Here is a 15,514-nt window from a genome sequence, read left to right as displayed (position 1 = left end):
CACGTCAGACCCGCAATATTCCCGGAACATTGCCGGGTCGCCTTCTGTGTGAAAGCACCCACGTCCCAGGATTGATTACCGAATTCGACCCGGGTCGGGGACCTAGTAATATTGCGGTATTCGACCCGGGACGAGTGCTGTGTGAACAAAAGCCGAAACTAATGCCGCAACGTGTACGTAGTTATCGTGCGACTCCTAGAGCTTGTTTTTTCAATAATACAACCCTGCAGTGCCAGAAGAGCTAGTCGGTGTTTTAAACGCAGAGAGTGTTCGTATACAAAAGAAACTAAAATTAAACAAGCAGAAATGTGTGCAAACTGGACACAAGTCGAGACCACGGAGCTCCTTACTATCCGCGCTGAAGCTGAGATTGCTCGCCATTATACGTCACATCAGGGTGTCACGTGTCAACTCGACCCGGGACCGTTAAGCGTTGTGTGTAAAAGCGCACATATTACTGTATTTCGCTGGCAGTGTGAATGGACCAAATCTAGCGGCCCGGGAACAAATGCCGGGTCGCATTATCCGTGTATTTGCTGGAATCGCAGTGTGAAAGGGGCTTAAGAGTTACTGCCACAGTGCCGTCTGTGCTGTGTTTGATGGCTACCCCCAGCTCCTCTACAGCTCTTCCAAAGACAGTGGTGACCGCTACAGCTCCTCCAGAGGTGACAGTGACTGCTACAGCTCCTCCAGAGGTGACAGTGACTGCTACAGCTCCTCCAGAGGTGACAGTGACTGCTACAGCTCCTCCAGAGGTGACAGTGACTGCTACAGCTCCTCCAGAGGTGGCAGTGACTGCTACAGCTCCTCCAGAGGGTGTGGTGACTGCTACAGCTCTTCCAAAGACAATGGTGACCGCTACAGTTCCTCCAGAGGTGACAGTGACTGCTACAGTTCCTCCAGAGGTGACAGTGACTGCTACAGCTCCTCCAGAGATTGTGGTGACTGCTACAGCTCCTCTAGAGGTTGTGGTGACTGCTACAGCTCCTCTAGAGGTTGTGGTGACTGCTACAGCTCCTCTAGAGGTGGCAGTGACTGCTACAGCTCCTCCAGAGGTTGTGGTGACTGCTACAGCTCCTCTAGAGGTGGCAGTGACTGTTACAGCTCCTCCAGAGGTTGTGGTGACTGCTACAGCTCCTCCAGAGGTTGCAGTGACCGCTACAGCTCCTCCAGAGGTTGCAGTGACTGCTACAGCTCCTCCAGAGGTTGCGGTGACTGCTACAGCTCCTCTAGAGGTTGTGGTGACTGCTACAGCTCCTCCAGAGGTTGTGGTGACTGCTACAGGTTTTCCAGGGGTTGTGATGACTGCTACAGCTCCTCCAGGGGTTGCAGTGACCGCTACAGCTCTTCCAAAGGTTGCGGTGACCGCTAAAGCTCCTCCAGGGGTTGCATTGACCGCTACAGCTCCTCCAGGGGTTGCAGTGACTGCTACAGCTCCTCCAGAGGTTGTGGTGACTGCTACAGCTCCTCCAGATGTTGTGGTGACTGCTACAGCTCCTTCAGAGGTGACAGTGACTGCTACAGCTCCTCCAGAAGTGGCAGTGACTGCTACAGCTCCTCCAGAGGGTGTGGTGACTGCTACAGCTCTTCCAAAGACAGTGGTGACTGCTACAGTTCCTCCAGAGGTGGCAGTGACTGCTACAGCTCCTCCAGAGATTGTGGGGACTGCTACAGCTCCTCTAGAGGTTGTGGTGACTGCTACAGCTCCTCTAGAGGTGGCAGTGACTGCTACAGCTCCTCCAGAGGTTGTGGTGACTGCTACAGCTCCTCTAGAGGTGGCAGTGACTGCTACAGCTCCTCCAGAGGTTGTGGTGACTGCTACAGCTCCCCCAGAGGTTGCAGTGACCGCTACAGCTCCTCCAGAGGTTGCAGTGACTGCTACAGCTCCTCCAGAGGTTGCAGTGACTGCTACAGCTCCTCCAGAGGTTGTGGTGACTGCTACAGCTCCTCCAGAGGTTGTGGTGACTGCTACAGGTTTTCCAGGGGTTGTGGTGACTGCTACAGCTCCTCCAGGGGTTGCAGTGACCGCTACAGCTCTTCCAAAGGTTGCAGTGACCGCTACAGCTCCTCCAGGGGTTGCAGTGACCGCTACAGCTCCTCCAGGGGTTGCAGTGACTGGTACAGCTCCCCCAGAGGTTGTGGTGACTGCTACAGCTCCTCCAGATGTTGTGGTGACTGCTACAGCTCCTCCAGAGGTTGTGGTGACTGCTACAGGTTTTCCAGGGTTTGTGGTGACTGCTACAGCTCTTCCAGAGGTTGCAGTGACCGCTACAGCTCCTCCAGGGGTTGCAGTGACTGCTACAGCTCTTCCAGGGTTGCAGTGACCGCTACAACTCCTCCAGGGGTTGCAGTGACCGCTACAGCTCCTCCAGAGGTTGCAGTGACTGCTACAACTCCTCCAGGGGTTGCAGTGACCGCTACAGCTCCTCCAGGGGTTGCAGTGACTGCTACAGCTCTTCCAGGGGTTGCAGTGACTGCTACAGCTCCTCCAGGGGTTGCAGTGACTGCTACAGCTCTTCCAGGGGTTGCAGTGACCGCTACAGCTCCTCAAGGGGTTGCAGTGACCGCTACAGCTCTTTCAGAGGTTGCAGTGACCGCTACAGCTCCTCCAGAGGTTGCAGTGGCCGCTACAGCTCTTACAGAGGTGGAAGTGACCGCTATAGCTTCTCACAAGTTTCTGGTTCTAACATGGTCTTCAGAACCTCCGTGGGGGTATTTTAGATTTATAGATTTTCGGCTAAATTATTATAAATTATTATTGGTGAAGGACTAAAATACTGTTACAAAACTGCAATTATACCAATATTTTTACTGGTAGTGTATTTGTTAGCTTTGAAAACATTTTTTTTAGTCATTCGTCACTAAAAATCTTAGCACTGGCGCTCATTGGTGCCTTTATAAGAGAAACAGTGATTTCTGAATCTTCTTTCTTTCTTTCTTTCTTTCTTTCTTTCTTTCTTTCTTTCTTTCTTTCTTTCTTTCTTTCTTTCTTTCTTTCTTTCTTTCTTTCTTTCTTTTCTGATCTTTTTGGTGAATGGGTTGACAGTCAGAATGATTCCTTCATTAACTACTTTTAAAGATACATCCATAGTGCTTTTTTAAAGCTTTGGTCACATTCATTGTAATTAATGGAAAAGAGCATCCAGACGTCAATCAAAATATGTTCTTTGTGTTTAACAGAAGAATGAAAGTCAGTGGAATGGCATGAGGGTGAGTAATAGTTTAAATTAGTTTGAAATAGAACTGGGCAGTCTGTATTTATGACATTTTTTAACCGATACTTATAATGAATTACTGTCATGGAAAAATCTCTGTTCTCATGGAGTTTGCAAAAAAAAAAAAACGATTTAAACATTGTTTTGATTCATTATGAGGCATTATGCCAATATCGAAACAATCATGCATCTCGGCAGAACATTAACACCATTCCAAAGCCCCCTAACGAGTGAGAATTGGTTTCAGTCACACCCACACTGCGCAGTAAATAGACACAGTTAAATTAAGCGAGGGGTACACTCCCCCAAAGAAATACTAGAATATAAATAATGTGCTTTATGTTAGCCTGTTTTTTTTTTTTTTTTTTTTTTTTTTTTTTACATTTATTTACATTATACAAGTATATTATTAATAGAATTATGGGGAAAAAAAAACTTTCTAGCAGACATTTCTTTCCAAACCATCTCTCACCAGGACATCAATTAATAAGTATCTCCTGTAATGTATGCACACGTTTACCATAGTAACCATATATAAGATGAAAAAAACTGCTGCATTAGCCCTTCTCTCTCACACACACACAAAAAGAAATGAACAAAATGACAGAAATGATTTTTACAGTGTTTAAAGAAGATCCATTTATTACTGGTAGTTGCTAAAATTCATATTTGCATACAAGGCTCATATAGGATCATTACTGCCATAATTAGGGTTAATGATTCGAACAATCCTCTAACTGAATTGCATTTAGCTGTGCAGCTCATTCTATGCTGTTTGTGCTGCAGACATGAATCATAACTTCATACTGTGGCTTATTGAGGAGAGGTGGGTTATTACTTTTCTACGTGATTAGATTTATGATTTTTGCCATGTGGAACATAAAACTGGTAAAAAATATTCATAGATTTGTTAAATTTAGAGACCAGAATATCATATTTTACAACCAGAATTAGCTTTTTGGGCGAGTAATAAACCATATATAGAGACTCAGCTAACAGGGAACCTTCTCAGAACTTAACATTCTGCCAAGGTTCTATGAAAGTTGTGAAAAAACATTCTTCCAGCAACGATAACAGTTGCACCCGCTGTGGGTAAGTTACAACTTAGCCTAGTTTTGCCGTAAAGGTGCACCAAGTTACGACTACTAAATTATTGGTAACACTTTAGAATATTGGTCATTAATGATTAATTAACATCATTAGTTAATAACTTAACTAATTTGTGATACAGAGTTCCTTTCTGCCTAATGGTTGTTAATATTGCATTACACATTTATTTCTGTGTAGTTATTCATTAATGACAGAACAGTATTTTAAAGTTTTACCAAATATTTTTGTGTTGCACCATTAAACTTATTTGAAACGTAACTGCATGCATAATATTTACGGAAGCCTCCGACCAAGAGTTATGTAGCAGACTGAATGAATTGCATCAATAAGCTTTTTGCAGCATCCCCCCAGATTGCGATTTGTTGGATGTCCCTTGGATTGTTAAGTATACTTTAAAAGCTGTGCGGAAATAACTGTGTGCGAGATGGACCGGAATGCGGAAATGACCTTTAGCAAAACATTAACATAACATATTTTTTTAACTGGGAACAGCACAGCAGAATGCTAAAAAACAAACAAACAAAAAAAAAACATTTGAAAACAAAACAACAATGCCCAGGCAACTACCACACACATTTCTTTGGAAAATGAATACTCCTTATTATATTTTTACTTCATTTGTGTTCTACAGAATAAAGAAATAAAAGTTTTTTTTTTTTTTTAATGGCTGAGTAAATTATGGCAGAATTTGGGTGTACTGTCTCTTTAAGCATAATTTTACAAGGATAAAATGCCCAGCGGTGTCTGTAATCATCTGTAGACAGTGTAGCAGGTCAGACGGAGGAAATTAATTAAGAGACAAGACTCACTGTCCATAGTGTCAAACACATTAGCTGTGCCGTATCTGAACTTTGACATTGCGGGCCCATTCCTTCAAAATACCTCACAAGGCCGTGATCTGAGTTCATCTATCAGTGTGAGTGAGGTAATTTAATTGGAGTCTAAATCATAAAGCTTTACCTCAGGGCCATTTCAAGTGGAGACGACTGTTATGCAATCATCTATAATAAAAAGCCAATCACTTAAACTGCCTTCAAGGGACACTGTGCAGTTCTTTTTATGGAACACCTTTTAATCCTTTACACAAGTATAGAGACCAATTATAACTAAGGAAATCATAAGGCTGAAGATTAGAGTTTAGAGGAATTGAGTGCACTCAAAAATGAAGATGTTGTCATACCACTATAAAAAAAAAGTTATTTTAATTAATATGGTAAAATTTAAATGAACTGGAATTAATATTATTGAATTAATAAATAATTAAAATATATATTAATATTATTTAACAGGACAGAATCAGCCAGACTACATTTGTTTACACCAGTGTGAATTTAGTATTATTTATATCCATCATGGTTTTTGTTGATATTTTTAATTAGATATTATTTCTATATACAAAATGACTATGTTTTAGTAATTTTGTTATGTTCTTTTTTTCATTTTGATTGGCTTTTGTTTCATTTTTTTGCTTCGTTTTTTCTATATAGTTTTTATTACGTTTTGGTATATTTAGTTTAGTAGTTGTTTGTTGTACTGCAACTTAAACTAAACAAAAATGAGAAATGTTGCTTTGTCAACTAGCTAAAATAAAGTTTTTATATTTATTTTTTCAGTTAATGTTTATTATTTATTTATTTATTAGTATTATTATGTCACGGTTATGTTTAGTTTCTTTGTATCTAAGGGAATGTTTACACAAAAACGGTTTCCACTGAAAAGGGAAAACTATTTATGTGTTTTGCCATTCATTTTAACGACAAAGGCGTTTTGGGGGCCTGAAAAAGCAAAGGTTTTGAAAATGATGCCTTTAACGTATCCATATAAAAAACAAAAACATGTATTTGTGAAATTGTCATGGGCATGCATATTATGTTCACGCATGCATATTACATGTTTGCCGGTGTTTCTTAACAAAGTGACATCGCCAACTACTGGCCTGGCATGCAAAATAAAGAGTTTTTAGTAATTTTTGCAGACCTGTGTGAATGGGGATGATTTTGACAACCTTGCCATTTGTTTTTAGTACATTATTGTCATGTAAACATACCCTTAGTTTGGTTCTACATGTTTCCTGTGATGTAATTCCTTGTTTATTTCCTGATTATTTAGTAGGCTACCTGTGTCTCATAGAGTGATGCAGGTATAACAGAAGCAAGTTAGCATTTTAGCACTTCCATTCCATCGTCCTGAAGTCAATGGTTTTTTTTTAATGGGATTTCGTTAAAATGACTGAAATAAGGTCTTTGGTGAGTACAAGCTCAAGACACTTTCACGTTTTTTTCTACGACATAAAATACACCAGTATTACCCCACTCGTGATTTTTTTAAGCTGTTATGTGTCTTGAAAACAGCATTTGCTAACAAGTGGCTAAATGGGACTACAGAGGCCGTCGAGGAGATTAAACGTGATCACGTGAACAGGTGAACTCAAATGTTCTGTGAAAATGTTTTGAGATGAAAACTGAAAGACTTGTCGGAAGCTTAGTGAGGGTGACGTTGAAGTCGAGCGACCATAGTGTACTTCGTTTATAACCTACCTTTAGCTTTTTACTTGTGGCGACTGCAAGCTTCAAAATTCAAAGTTGTGTTCGTCTGTGATAATCATCTTGATGGACAAAAAGTGCAAGTATCATAAACTTGTGTTGATCAGAAGCTTGTTTTTTTTTGCAATAATCCAAAAGTCTATGTCGACCATCATTTTGTTGAGAGAACCGGTGTGCCGCAATTCCCGCTTGGCCTCCAAAGTGGCATCATACCTACACTCTATTTAGTTCCCTTGTTTGCTTCTCTGTATATACACTCACCTAAATGATTATTAGGAACACCTGTTCAATTTCTCATTAAGGCAATTATCCAATCAACCAATCACATGGCAGTTGTTTCAATGCATTTAGGGGTGTGGTCCTGGTCAAGAAAATCTCCTAAACTCCAAACTGAATGTCAGAATGGGAAAAAAAAGGTGATTTAAGCAATTTTGAGTGTGGCATGGTTGGTGGTGCCAGACAGGCCGGTCTGAGTATTTCACAATCTGCTCCGTTACGGGATTTTCATGCTCAACCATTTCTAGAGGTTACAAGGAATGGTGTGAAAAGGGAAAAACATCCAGTATGCGGCAGTCCTGTGGGCGAAAATGCTTTGTTGATGCTAGAGGTCAGAGGAGAATGGGCCGACTGATTCAAGCTGACAGAAGAGCAACTTTGACTGAAATAACCACTCGTTACAACCGAGGTATGCAGCAAAGCATTTTTGAAACAACAACGTGCACAATTTTGAGGCGGATACCACTCATCCCCACTACAATTTGCACAAGCTCACCAAAATTGGACAGTTGAAGATTGTTGTCTGGTCTGATGAGTCTCGATTTCTGTTGAGACATTCAGATCGTTGAGTCAGAATAAACAGGCGTACCCAGAATGAGAACATGGATCATGCCTTGTTACTACTGTGCAGGCTGCTGGTGGTGGTGTAATGGTGTGGGGGATGTTTACTTTAGGCCCCTTAGTGCCAATTGGGCATCGTTTAAATACCACGGCCTAACTGAGCATTGTTTCTGACCATGTCCATCCCTTTATGACCACCATGTACCATCCTCTGATGGCTACTTCCAGCAGGATAATGCACCATGTCACAAAGCTCGAATGGTTTCTTGAACATGACAATGAGTTCACTGTGCTAAAATGGCCCCACAGTCACCAGATCTCAACCCAATAGAGCATCTTTGGGATGTGGAGAAATGGGAGCTTCGTGCCCTGGATGTGCATCCCAGAAATCTCCATTAACTGCAAGATGCTATCCTATCAATATGGGCCAATATTTCTAAAGAATGCTTTCAGCACCTTGTTAAATCAATGCCATGTAGAATTAAGGCAGGTCCATTCAAGAAACTTCATTACATTTGTGTTTACGTAATCTCCAACAATCTTCTGTTTTTCCATCAACTTAATAAAGACTCTTTCGTTGTGCTCTCTCTATAGCCACAAACATGACATATTATTTATAATTCATGAATTTTAGTTAATGATAATAACCCTGGTTTACAGGATTCAAAGTCATTTTTAAGGTTCAGATCAAACAGAAAAAGTAGCTGCACTCTTTCACAATGTTGCTCTCTGTACATAATCTTTCCTTTTAAACCAAAAGACATTACAACCTTCCCTCTGTTCATGCTGTTCTCATCACATTTCGTTCACTGGAGGATCGGTTCTCCTGATACTGGAATATTGCAGTTGCTATTAAAATGGTCATACTCAGGAGTGATTATAGACTGAGGAAGTTCCATGTCAAGAACTTCCAACAAGACACACTTGCTGGAATCTCCCTGTGGCTCTGTGCCTGAAACTGTTTGTGCTGAGAATTACATTGTGAGAGTCTGTGACAGAACTAGACAGTCTTTAATGACTACATGCTGTGATGCTGACACCGTGCAAACACTTGTCTTTACACTTATATTGACCATATCAAGCTCAGTAGTTCAACTCTGTTATGGGAAAAATCATAGGGAACAACTTTAGAGAATAGTTAAAGTTCAACATGAAATGTAAAGTCATTTTCTAAATGCCTGCTTGGTAACACTTTACAATAGGTCAATAGGTGATAACCCTCTAATCCATACAGGGCCAAGTCTGCCTTAGAAGCCAGAGCCTATTTCGCGGCCGGTCATGCTAGATCCGCTCTTCACTCAATGGAGGCTTTTAAGTGTTTCAAGCCAAACTCTGTGCTATGGATGAGTCCGGCCCATACCCTGCCCTATGCGCTACTAAGACAATGACCCAGGTAATCGGCCATGCAATGGCCATCTTGGTGGTTCTCAAGCGCCACTTATGGTTCAATTTAACGGAGATCTAGATGCGCTCTGCAGTAGACGGCTTCTCCGAACGCTTTATTAAAAGCCCAGATGTCGTCACTAGCTCTGAGCCACTTCTTGCCGAAATGTTCCAGTTCCACTGCTACGAGTTACCTGAGGTCCTTGTCGACTCAGCAGCTTATAAAGCCTGCATCAATGTCTGGCAGAGCAGACTCTTTCCCTTCAGCACCAGGGTCCCTACCCAAAAACAAACACCTTCTCAAAAGAGCTCTTCGCCTCCTCACATGCTCTCTGGCAGCACAGGCGTCAGTCCCCCGCCCCAGTGTTATAATGATAATTGTGGCATCACTGGCCCCATAATATTAAGCTTGTTTTATCAGGATAATGATACTGCATTAGCAGTGTCTCAGTCACTAATCTCTTCATGCACATGGGGCTAAACTGGGACAAAAGTTTTAATGGGGTTGCTTGTAATCATACCCATTAGCCTCTCCTTCATTCATTGAGTTTCCTGATTGACACATAATGTTCATTTATTCCATATATAACGATCCCTTAATGCTGGTTTCCAGCCCCTTCAGAATGCTTATATTCAATTCTCATCAGACCTCTGCAGACAAGGTCTTGAGCCTAATTAATCAAATTAAAGAATCCATTCCTCAGCCTCTCCATTAATCAAGCTGTGTGATGTGAATATAAAGTGACCTTACTGGAAGAGACTCCATCAACCATCAAACCACAAACAGGCTGCACGATACGCACACTCTCATACTTCTCTACAGTAAGCACTGTGACTGAAAAAAGGCAGGCTGCAACTGTTTTCTTTTCTACCTGGTTTAACTCATTTTGTTGGTATAAATTAGGTTTATTCTGTGCTATTAAATCATATTTTTTTCCACTTAAATAAAACTAATTTAGGTGTTACCATTTTTAGGCTACTATTTGTTTCTGTGTTTTTGAAAGGAACCCAAAAATGAAATTCTGCCATTGCTTATTGACCTGTATGATTTTTCCCCCCTTATGAAACACAACAGGTCTCTAGTCCATGCAATCATAATGAATAACAACTGGAGCTTTCAAGATTCAAAAATAACTCATAAAACACAAAAGTTATATACACTCACCGGACACTTTATTAGGAACACATGTTCAATTTGCTTGTTAACGTAAATATCTAATTGTCCAATCACAGGGCAGCAACTAGGCTTGTAGACATGGTCAAACCGATCTGCCGAAGTTTAAAAAGGCAACTGATCATCAAAAAGGGGAAGAGAGGTGATTTAAGTGATTTTGAATTTTTCCAGTGATCTGCAGTTCTGTGGGAGAAAATACCTTGTTGAGGCCAGAGATCAGAGGAGAATGGCCAAACTGGATCAAGCTGATAGAAAGTAACTTGTAACAACCAGAGTCTCAAGACGAGCATCTCCAAGCACCCAAGTCGAACCTTGAAACAGATGGGCTTCAGCAGCAGAAGACATACTGGTGCCTCTCCTGTCAGCTAAGAACAGGAAACTGGACAAAAGAAGATTAGAAAATCGTTGCCTGGTCTGATGAGTCTCGATTTGTGCGGCGTCATTCAGATGGTAGGGTCAGAATTTGTCGTAAACAACATGAAAGCATGGATCTATCCGGCCTTCTATTACCGGTTCAGGCTGCTGGTGGTGTGTTGGACATTTTCTTGGCACACTTTGGGCCCCTTGGTACCAATTGAGCATTGTTTAACTGCCACAGCTTGAGTATTGTTGCTGACCATGACATCCCTTTATGACCACAGTGTACATTTTCTGTTGCTGGAACTCATCATACAGGCACATGGTTTCTCTTATCATTGCTATGCTGATGACACACAGCTCTACTTTACATTTCAACCAGTGGGAAAGTCAAAGATGATCCCACAGTAGCTGTACGAATCTCAAGCTGTCTGGAGGACATCTCGGCATGGATGAAGGAACATCACCTGCAGCTCAACCTGGCAAAGACTGAGCTTCTCGTCTTCCCTGCCAATATTCTACAGCACAATTTCACCATCCAGCTAGGCTACAAGGAGTAATCTTTGGGACCAACTTACCTTCAAAAACCACATTGCAAAGACATCAGGAAGATCAGGCCTTTCCTAAAGGACCACAGCAATGCTCTTCTGGCCTGACTTCCATCGTGTGCAATCAAACTTCTACAAATCATTCAGAACGCAGCGGCACCTCTTGTCTTCAACGAACCCAAAAGGGCCCATGTCACGCCTCTCTTCATCTCTCTGCACTGGCTACCACTCGCTGCTCGCATCAACTTCAAGGCATTGATTCTTGATTACAGATCTACCACAGGCTCAACACCCAGATACTTCCACTTGCTCTTATGAGACAACACCCCTACCAGAAACCTGTGACCGGTATGTGAGCGACTGTTTGCGGTACCATCACAGAGAGGCACAAAATAACTCTCCAGAACTCCCTTTATTCACTGTTCCTGGCTGGTGGCAGCTGAAACTTTATCTTTTCTGTGAGCACTTGACCTCATCATAAAACATAAAAGAATATACACTCACCTAAAGGATTATTAGGAACACCTGTTCAATTTGTCATTAAAGGGTTAGTTCACCCGAAAATGAAATTGATGTCATTGATGACTCACCCTTATGTCGTTCCACACCCGTAAGACCTCCGTTTGTCTTCAGACACAGTTTAAGATATTTTAGTCCCAGAGCATATGCAGTCAATGCCCACTGTACTGTCCATGTCCAGAAAGGGAATAAAAACATCATCAAAGTAGTCCATATGTGACATCAGTTGGTTGATTATAATCTCTTGAAGCGTCGAAAATACATTTTGGTCCAAAAATAACAAAAACGACAACTTTATTCAGCATCAGTCTTCTCTTCCGTGTTTGTTTTCAAACTTCAAATAAAGATTCAGATGGCCATGTGCTGCATATGCTCTGGGACTAAAATAGAAAATATCTTAAACTGTGTTCTGAAGATCAACGGAGGTCTTACGGGTGTGGAACGACATTAGGGTGACATTACCTTGAGGCGGATAGGCTACAACAGCAGAAGACCCCACCGGGTACCACTCATCTCCACTACAAATAGGAAAAAGAGGCTACAATTTGCACAAGCTCACCAAAATTGTTTTCTTTAGTGCCAATTGGGCATCTTTTAAATACCAAAGCATTGTTTCTGACCATGTCCATCCCTTTATGACCACCTTGTACCAATCCACTGATGGCTACTTCCAGCAGGATAATGCACCATGTGACAAAGCTCGACTCATTTCAAAATGGTTTCTTGAACATGACAATGAGTTCACTGTGCTAAAATGGCCCCCACAGTCACCAGATCTCAACCCAATAGAGCATCTTTGGGATGTGGTGGAACGGGAGCTTCATGCCCTGGATGTGCATCCCACAAATCTCTATCAACTGCAAGATGCTATCCTATCAATATGGGCCAACATTTCTAAAGAATGCTTTCAGCACCTTGTTGAATCAATGCCACGTAGAATTAAGACAGTTCTGAAGGCGAAAGGGGGTCAAACGCAATATTAGTATGATGTTCCTAATAATCCTTTAGGTGACTGTATGCTTTCACTTTCCTTTAATCCTCACTATTTTAGCTTATGCTCAGTGCTTTAAGTGGCCCAAAAGAAGTGCCGGTACTCTATTAATTAATTAATTAATTTTTTTTTTTTACTGACTCCTCTCCTCCCCTGAAGTAACAACAACTATATTGAAGTGGTTTTATACGTAGGTTTGCCAACTTCTGGAAAATAAAATAAGGGACAATCGTGGTTCTTTAAGAAAATAAGGGACATAATAAGGGACACTCAAAATATGTGTACTGTACCACACAATGTAGTTATTTCAGTGTCTGCAGTTAAGTGTGTGTATAAAGGCTCTCAGACAAACACATTTGAGTCATTCTGTGTCAAAATCTGCCAAATTTCTGAAAATTTCCAATAAATTAAGAAAAAAAGACAAAATATTTAATGTGATGAATGTATATTTACTGAGTAATTCAATATTTTGTAGTGGGGGTCAGAATTACAATTTTCACGGGGGTGTAAAAATGACTTTAGAAAGATGGCATCATTATTTTATTTTCACACAGAGATTGGTAGGTCTATTAGTGAAATCTGTTGACTTTAGAAATCTTTGTTGCATTATAAGCCAACGGTGACATTTCAAAAAAAGGGAAAAAGCACTTGTGTTTTTTTTTTTTTTAAAGTTTGCACACCTGTAATTAACTTGGAAGATACCTTAATATCCTTTTAGATTCCAATTCTTAAAACACTTTTTACTTTTGGTTCCTTAATTTTAAGGCCCATTAATTTCCAGAGATATATGGATCTCAATGTGGCTCCATGGGTTACAAAATCCCAAAATACAAAATCAGACATTGGTTAGAGTAGCATAAGTTATGCTACTCTAAGCAATGTCTGATTTTGTATTTTGAGCACTTACAGATGAATCGCGTGCTGTATTCCTCACTTGTAAGTCGCTTTGAATAAAAGAATGATATGAATAAATGTCAATTTTCTGAAGGCTTCTTCCAGCAGGATAACTCGACATGTCACAAACCTCAAATCATCTCAAACTGGTTTCTTGAACATGACAACGATTTCAATAAACTAAAACTGACTCCACAGTCACCAGATCTCAATCCTTGATTCACATCATAGATGAGCAGCCGTCAAATCTGCAGCAACTGCGTGAAACTATCATGTCAATATCGACCATAATCTCTGAGGAGTGTTTCCAGCACCTTGTTGAATCTGTGCCACGAAGAATTAAGTCAAATCTGAAGACAAAACCCCATACTAGCAAGGTGTACCTAATAAAGTGCTGGTGAGTGTGTGCATAACATAAATATACATGATATATCATAAGTCATATAACTGTTCAATATTTCTCAACCGCTGTACCCTTTAAAGTCTGACATATACAATAATAATCTATTTTTGTTTAACAGTTTAATGCCCTTCAGACCAAAAAAAAAAAAAAAAGTTTGCATTTGTTTTTGTTGAATATCATATTTGATGTTCAAAAAGCATATCGGGCAATTATGGCTCATATAAGTGATAATATGGAGCTCATACTTGAGGAGGAAAAACACCTAAATTTAATTCAGATTCAAACTAAGCAAAATATGTAATTTGGGGCAGTTTTGGCAGAAAGGTAAAATTAATTCTGATAGTTTGTAATGTAAATACTTGCATAAAAAGCATATAATTATCTATTGTCACTCTAATATCACGCAATAATGTCCTAGATTATATTTCAATGTTTTATTCTGGAGGGGAAACTGTAAATATACAAATGATTGCCGCTTTCATATATTGTAATATATTGGAGAATATAAATATTAAATCCCATATATGTGAATATATTGCCTAATGTATTACATGATATTTTTCAATATACTGCAATATATTTTTGTTTCGTTAGGGGTAGCCATTAGTCTGTGAGTTTTGAAGAAAAAGGCAAGTTAGTCTACTGCTACAAAGGGGACGTCTAATTTCCACTTCAAAATGGCCATAGTCTGAACGGTCATGGTGGTAGTTTGGAGGCCGACACTGTTACTCTAATCTACACCGCACAGACTTTCAAACTCGTCTTGATCTTTAAACAGGCCCAATGTCCCTTTGTAGCCGAGCCATGTTCCATTGGGTCTGGCTGAACAGGGCGTCTCTTTACAGGGTGTGAAATGTCTGGACTCTTCCTCTATCCCTGTCATAACTCGTGTGTCCTGATTCCCTCAGGCGCTGTCAGGCGTGCAACACTGAGTGGAAGAGCTCAGCGAAGACTGGCGCTCCCTGAGAAGCGTATCCAGCCAAGAGACCATCTGTCATAGTGAATAACTGCGTGACAGCACAAATACAGTCCTTCCTCACTAAAACCCCAACTAGCACTGAGAACTGAGGGCTTGGAATGAAAAGAACTGATCCAAACAAAACAGTTCATGTCATAGTGGAAGGGAATGAGTGAAAATAAAAGCAAACAATCATATATTCAAGATTGCTATATTCTCTTTGAAGGCCAATCATTTGGGTGTAAGTTGTTATATATCATGTCTAGGTGATTCAAATTGCTCACATTTATCATTATTAGCAGGTTAATTTTAGCATAGAGTGGTTAATTAGTTAGTTAGTTAGTTAGTTAGTTAGTTAGGTAGCTAGCATGGTCTAGTTTGCCCCTACCGCTAGATGACACCCATGCTGTGAATAACGAGTGAAAATGACTGATAGATCACACACAGTATATTAACAGGGATTCATGTGTTAACAGGACAATTGCCATTAAGGTGAAACTAAATGCTAACATGACATTTTCATTCAACTTTTATATAATATAATATAATATATCCTATCCTATCCTATCCTATCCTATCCTA

Source organism: Pseudorasbora parva, chromosome 25, assembly GCF_024679245.1.
Source record: "Pseudorasbora parva isolate DD20220531a chromosome 25, ASM2467924v1, whole genome shotgun sequence".
In the NCBI taxonomy this organism is placed as follows: domain Eukaryota; kingdom Metazoa; phylum Chordata; class Actinopteri; order Cypriniformes; family Gobionidae; genus Pseudorasbora; species Pseudorasbora parva.
The sequence above is the reverse complement of the archived record's forward strand: the minus strand, read 5'-3'. Positions refer to the sequence as shown.